The sequence below is a fragment of the Rhineura floridana genome, chromosome 3 (assembly GCF_030035675.1).
Source record: "Rhineura floridana isolate rRhiFlo1 chromosome 3, rRhiFlo1.hap2, whole genome shotgun sequence".
Classification (NCBI taxonomy): Eukaryota; Metazoa; Chordata; class Lepidosauria; order Squamata; family Rhineuridae; genus Rhineura; species Rhineura floridana.
Genome location: NC_084482.1, coordinates 133268295 through 133275391, shown reverse-complemented (window position 1 = coordinate 133275391; position 7097 = coordinate 133268295).

The following is a 7097-nucleotide window of genomic DNA, read 5'->3' as shown; positions in this document are numbered from 1 at the left end:
GTTTACATGAAAACAAATCTATATTTTTTGTGAAGGGTAGTGGTACTATACTGTAGATTTCAGTACTTTCTTAAGTCTGTTCTTGTTTTGTTAACAATGGCAGGTTTTACACGTCTCTGCAACTATACGAAAGAAAATAAGAAAACTACATGTAAACCCTTGATAGCTACATAACTTGCCATTTCTTTATACAGAATGCATTTTGGGTTGTTAAAAAAAGTATAACCGTTATAAAGAAAGATTGTAAACAAAGTGTGCTTTATAAAAAAGTTGATACACATCCCTATTAAAAAACAAAACAAGAAACAGGCAGTGCATTTGTTTAGCATCAGCTCTGTAATTGTACACATATATTCATGTTCTGTGATCTTTTCCTTACCAGAGAATTTCTGTGACACCAAAACTATCAACGTACATTTCTCATTGTTTTTTGTCTGACTAGCATTGTCTTAAAAAAAAATATTGTCCTGAACTTCCAGTTGAGGTAGCTTTTCTACCTCCTTCCAAGAAGAAATTAAGTCTTGTAGGAATCTCTCCTCCCCCTCTAGGATGCACACCTTAATGTGGTGAGGGGGTTTGAGAGTGATGAAGAAGCTGAGAGCAATGCCATCAGGAGTGTAGACCAAGAGGTCAGAATCCCAGCAGGGGCACCTAAGGTGGGGTGGTCAAAGCTGAGACACCAGACTAAGATGCATCCAAACTCAGAGGAAGGCAATGGTAAACCACCTCTGCATACCTCTTACCATGAAAACCCTATGAACAGAGTATCCAAAATGCAACCCGAGATAGTGCTGGAAGATGAGACCCCCAGGTCAGAAGGCACTCACCGAGCTACTGGGGAAGAAGAAAGGACAAGTAGCGCGGTGACTATTGACACAGCTGGGTCAAAGCCAAGGAAGTCCAGAGGCTGATGCGCACAGATGCGAAAGGAGAGTCTGGAGTTGTATGAAGCACACAATAGGAACATGGAATGCGTGAAGCATGAACCAGGGAAAGTTAGAAATTGTCAAGCAAGAAATGGAACATATCAATATTACAATACTTGGCGTGACTGAATAAAAATGGACAGGAATGGGACATTTTCAGTCAGGCAACTACAAAATATTTTATGCAGGAAAGGAGAAATTAAGAAGAAATAGGTTTGCTTTAATAGTGAGAAATGATGTAGCAAAAGCAATTAGGAGCTACAACGCGAGGTCTGAGTAAGTTATATCAATGAGATTAAATGGGAAACCTATGAACATAACCATTCTATGCTCCAATGGCAAATACAGAAGAAGAGGAATTGGAGGGATTTTATGCAGAAGTACAGGAAGAAATTGATCACACACCAAAACAAGATGTGCTGATAATCATGGGGGACTGGAATGCAAACGCAGGGATCAGAGAAGAACTAGGAATTGTGGGAAATGGGATTTAGGAGATAGAACTGAAGCAGGAGAAAGACTTACTGAATTCTGTGAAGCCAATAATTTGTTTCTTGCGAACACATATTATGAACAACCAAAATGACTACTGTACATGTGGACATCACCAAATGGTCAATACAGAAATCAAACTGATTATAATTGGTAGCAGAAGATGGAGAAGTTCCATACGTTCTGCGAAAACAAGACCAGGAGCAGACTGCTGTAGAGATCATGAACTGGTCGTATCGAAAATCAGAGTAAAGCTAAAGAAGAGCAACAAAGCAATCATAATGCCAAAATACAATTTAAACAACATCCCAGAAGCATATAAAGATCAAATAAGGAACAGGTTTGAGGCTTTAAATTTAGTTGACAGAGAACCAGAAGAACTATGGAATGAAGTCAGAGACATTATCAGGGAAGAAGGCAAAAAAAATACCTCTAGTTAAAAAGAGAGAAAGACCTCAATGGATGACTAAAGAAACTCTTAAAATGGTTAAAGAGAGAAGGAAAGCAAAAGCAAAAGAAGATAGAAACACGGTCAGAACCCTAAATGCAACAATACAGCGACTAGTATGTAGGGACAAAGAGAACTATTACAATGGTTACTGTATAGAAACAGAAGAGGATAACAAAAGGGTAGAACAAGAGCCCTATTCCAAAAGATTAGAGAAATGAAAGGCAAATTTAAACCAAGAGTAGGGATGCTGAATAATCAACAGGGGAACACACTGACTGACCGAGATGAAATAAGAGGAAGATGGAAGCAATACACTGAAGAACTCTATAAAAGAGATGCCAGGAAGACAGATTCATTGACAGAGGAACCGTATGATGAAGAACCAGAAATTTTAGAAGGTGAGGTGAAAGCTGCTCTTAAAATACTTGGAAGAAACAAATCACCAGGAATAGATGGCATACCAATAGAATTGCTCCAAGCTACTGAGACTGAATCTGTCCAAATTTTGACAAAAATCTGTCAAGAAATATGGAAAACTAAACAATGGCCCACAGACTGGAAGGGCCATGGCAGGAGTGCCCCCATTGCACTCACAGTAAAAAGGTATGAATTCTGGGGACATGTATTTTTCTCCCAAGGTAAAAGTGCTGCAAAGCGCTGATCAAGCTGTGCATAGTGGTTGTCCTTTTTTGTCCTTTTTTGGTCCTTGAAACTGTTAGTTGAGCTCAGTTAAGCAAAAGCAAGGGAGCAGTGAGGGGGACTTAAATGGAATTCTTGCCTAATGCAAATCCGGTGTCGGAAAGCCATTGAGCCTGCAGTAAGCATGCTTGTTCCTCTAACAGAGTAAGCATGTGAACTATTGTAAAATCTGGTTTCAAGTCTGACTTAAGTGGAATTCTCACCCATCCCTACTTGTGTCACTCATCTGGAGGTGGCTTCCAGGAGGCTGGCTTATCTAGCAAATCTGAGTTGAGAGATGCCTGTGCTCAATTCCCTCTACAGCCCGGAGAGGGGTTGTGTACAAGTCTCTATATTTTTCCAAAGTGACCCCCTGAAGCTCATTGAGATAAGGCTCCATATTGGTCAAATGCTTTCAATCATGTATTACAGAATCATTCTAGAGTATTCCTGTGTTTAACATGCAGGAAGCCAACTTTGGATGACATTGGCACCTCTATTAAGGAACTATTAAGAGTAGATTTAAAAGGCTATTTTTCATGTAGCTTGAATCATCTACCATGTAATGGTTTTCTTGATAATTGGCTTCTGAATGAACCCTGTGAAGCATCAGTGTTGCAAAAGCGATTAATCGTGCCCTGTTTTCTTAGGGATCAATTCCCACAGCATGTCTGAACAGCAGTTAAAGTTATGTGCGGGCTGCATGGGCAGCAGTTTGCACAACGGCCAGCAACCTCACCACTGCCTCACCTCTTTCCTTCCCAGTAAGCTGCAGTGATGCCAGTGGTGGAGGTCAGGTAAGCCCTGCTGCCCTACTGACTGCTAATGATGAGCAGGCTGCTAAGGTCAATTTGTTCATTGATCTCATCCATTCACCTTGCATGCTGTGTGGTAACAGGACTAACACTCTCAGGAGAGGGGGGAAAGTTTACTTCCTACGCTTCTTGCTGCACGTGAACAAAGTCAACTGGCAATGAAGGAAGGTGCCAGACAAAAATATTTTAAGGATGTAGTTCTAAGTGCCAAACTACACGTGCACCTTTGCATCTAACATGCAATTATTATTTTTAAAAAAACAAATTGCATCAGCAAGGGGGGAGCTGATAATGGGAGAACAGGTGTAGAGAAGAATTTAACTGATGTGGCACTTACTCTATGGAATGTCTTGCTGAGCAAGACCCATCAGACCCCATCACTATAGTGTTTCAGGTGGTTGGTGACCTGGCTTTTTAAACAAGCACCTTTGGTTCATTATGTGATTTTCATTTGCTCAGTTCATTGTGGGTTTTTTTGCGCTGCTGAAATTTGTTAAACAGGTTGAATATTGTTAACTTATTAATGTGAATGTACACTGGTGGTGGTTGTTTTTTGAGGAGGGAGGAGGGTTTGGAACCATGTTTGTTTTATTCTGCTTTTATTATTGCCTTTTAACTACCCTGAGTCTCCTGGGAGAAATAGGCAGGATAGTTTAAAAAAATAAAGAAGAAAAGAACCCGCTCCAGCAAGTGAATGCCGTGAATGCACAGGGTCAAGGGTTCTTGCTTTCTCCCTTCCTCCATATCGACACAGAGTCCTTGTGTGCCAAACATTAGTTCACCTAAGCTCACAGGTTATCAACGGCAGTTGTCCAGTGCAACTGGAGGATAAAGGAGGTCCCATTCAAGCTCTCTCGAGTCTAGGGAGGTACCAGAAATGTTCTGTTTGGGAGTCAGCCTTCAGACAGCAGAGTAATCTTTATACAATATACTACTTATTCATATCTTGCACACTACAACTAATAAAACGTGTTCTAGGTGGCCTTAGCCATCATTGCAGAAACAGAAAAATAGGAATACATAACAGCATGAAAGAAGTTGCTGGATATCCATTTAACATCAAAGTATAGGACTTTGAAGGCACATCTTGATCAAAACAAGTTACCATAAATGAACATATTACAGAGCCAAAGTTACAAAGTACATGGAAATACATGCCATGATACATCACCCATCAGATATCATGAATGGAATAGATGGATGTTTCTCCTGATTTCTTCAACCCACCCCTCCAGCAGAGCTGAGGGGTAATGAATGCTATAAAACCTGGCCTTGTATACATTTTCTTATCAAAGAGAAGGCGTATTCCCATGGCTTTTTCAGTTGCTGACTTCTCCTTGCCATCTCTTCCTGCCTTCTCTTAGAGATGGCAAGTATGACCAGTGTCAACAACTAGCTGGCTTAACGTTACCATATAAGGAACTTTCTCATAAACAGCTGGAGTGTTGGTTGACTGCCTAGACATATTATGTTATACTGTACATCAACATTCTCATGCAAAACACTTCTTTGTTCAGAAGGGAGAGCAAAGCCCATTTTCAAAAGAGAACATTTTTCCTCTATGCCATGAACGGAGTACTAAGCTATAAGCTAAGCCATTATAAGCAAATATAAGCAAATGTAAATGATTTCAGCACATTTTATGCATATTTCAAACCAATATCTGGGCTGGCCCATTACAAACTTCTTCTGAAGTAACAATGCAACCCCTCTTCAAGCTCACAGAGGAAAACTCCCTTTGGTGCCAATAGAAACTTCCCTCCGCAAGCTAACAGCAAGTTGTGGGGGAGGGACTTCTGTCAGGACTGTGGGCGAGGAAAGGGTTAATTTCCACACACACACACACACACACACACACACACACACACACACACACTATAGTCTTGATAAAGATCACTCCCCCGTGCCTGCTATTAACAGTAAAAATCCTCACATGCAGAAGCAAGTGACACATTTAATGACATTTCCAGTTTGGGGATGGGACAATATTTGGGGAAGGGAGAATGTGGCTAGGGAATAGATCAAAGGAACAACAAGCTTTCAAAGGGTGCTTGAAACAGATACACAATATATATATTTTAAAGCATTGGTGTAGTGATTTCAACTGCAGCCGAAATCACAGGCAAGGAAATAAACATCAGAAGCTACTGTGCTGTTCACGCTCTTGAATGAATTCTGAAACAAGATTCATAACTTACTCATAAAAAAGCACTCTGCCAACATAAGCGCCTATTCTCAGGCTGTCAGTGCTAATGTACTGCTGAATGCTGAGATATCAAGAATGAGAGATGCTTTAACGTCTCCTGCCTTCAACCTGCATCAAGGGAAATCATTACTGCATGAGCGGTATGTCAAAACTGTTACTTGGCTTCTCTTGCTACAGTTCTATTGGACAGCCTGGTGTTTAGCCATGTTCACAGGTCTTCCATGTTTCTTGAATATTTGTTGATAGCAGGATATGCAAAGGTACCTAGGAAGGGGTTGCATAAAAACTCCCAGAAAAAACGCTAATATACGATACAATGTTTTTCAAGCTTTTCTCACTGCGTCACCAATTAAATATGAGACTAGGAAAAAAATAGCAGCATAGCTTTCTTGTTTGTTTGTTTGTTTCACTTTTAAAACGCCATACTAGAGTTATGGAGTGCTGGCCCATGGCATTTTGTTGCCTTAAATGTGGCCCAAATGCCCGCTCCAGCTAATTCTTTAAAAAGAATTGCTGCGCCATTCAGACATTAAATCCTGTCTGCATTTATCCCCCTCTCACAGAGCCACCTGATGCACAGTACTTCACCCTATTGTGTGGTAGAGCCGGCCCTGGAGCTATGCAAGCAAAGAATAGTGTGAATTTCTCCTAATAAATTTATTTATTTGTTTATTATTTGATTTATATCCTGCCCTTCCTCCCAGCAGGAGCTTATATAACATATATATTTTATATTGTAACATATATACTAAATATACTTTGAATGCAATTTTTACTAATATACATATTTTTGCAAGCTATTTCCCCTAACATTATGCATTTTGAATGTTATTTTTACCAATATATGTATTTTTATTTATACTTCCCCCTAGTAGATGAATTTTTGTACGCATTGCTTGCCTGGAGAACTGCATTGCAAAATTAAGAGATGTGCAAATTTTGAAGGTTTTGGTTTGCATAATTGAAAAATGCAAATATGATACATTCACCTTTAAATGCTAACTGAATCTAATTTCTCCCCCATTCCTATCTGAATGCAAGGATTAGGGTTGCCACATACCCTACTTTACAGAGGAGAGCCCTCTATTTGAAAGGGTCTTCTATTTGAAGAGCTGATTAAGTTAAGGAGCCATGAGGAGGCAGAGCACTGGCCTTGAAGGTGAAAGGCTGTCTATCCTTACTAGAGCGGCCACTTAAGCATTGCCAAAATGAGGAAATGCACTACTAAAAAAGACAAAAAAGGACACAGATTTGTGTAAGTTACATATGCTAATTTATTAGTATGAATGCAATCATAGAAGTTACTACAATTTAAATAGAAATACAATACATCTTACCATAGTGGGGAAGACGGTGACCTGTGTGCATCCACAGTCTGCTCTCCAAGGGCTAACTGTTGATGGGCAACTTCAAGGCCCCTGCTCTGATTTGTTATGGTTCTTTATCTTCAAAGTAGACTTTTGAGTGGACAGCCTTTCAGATGGAGGACTGTCCTATGACACCCTTTCAAATGGAAGTCTGTCTTCTGA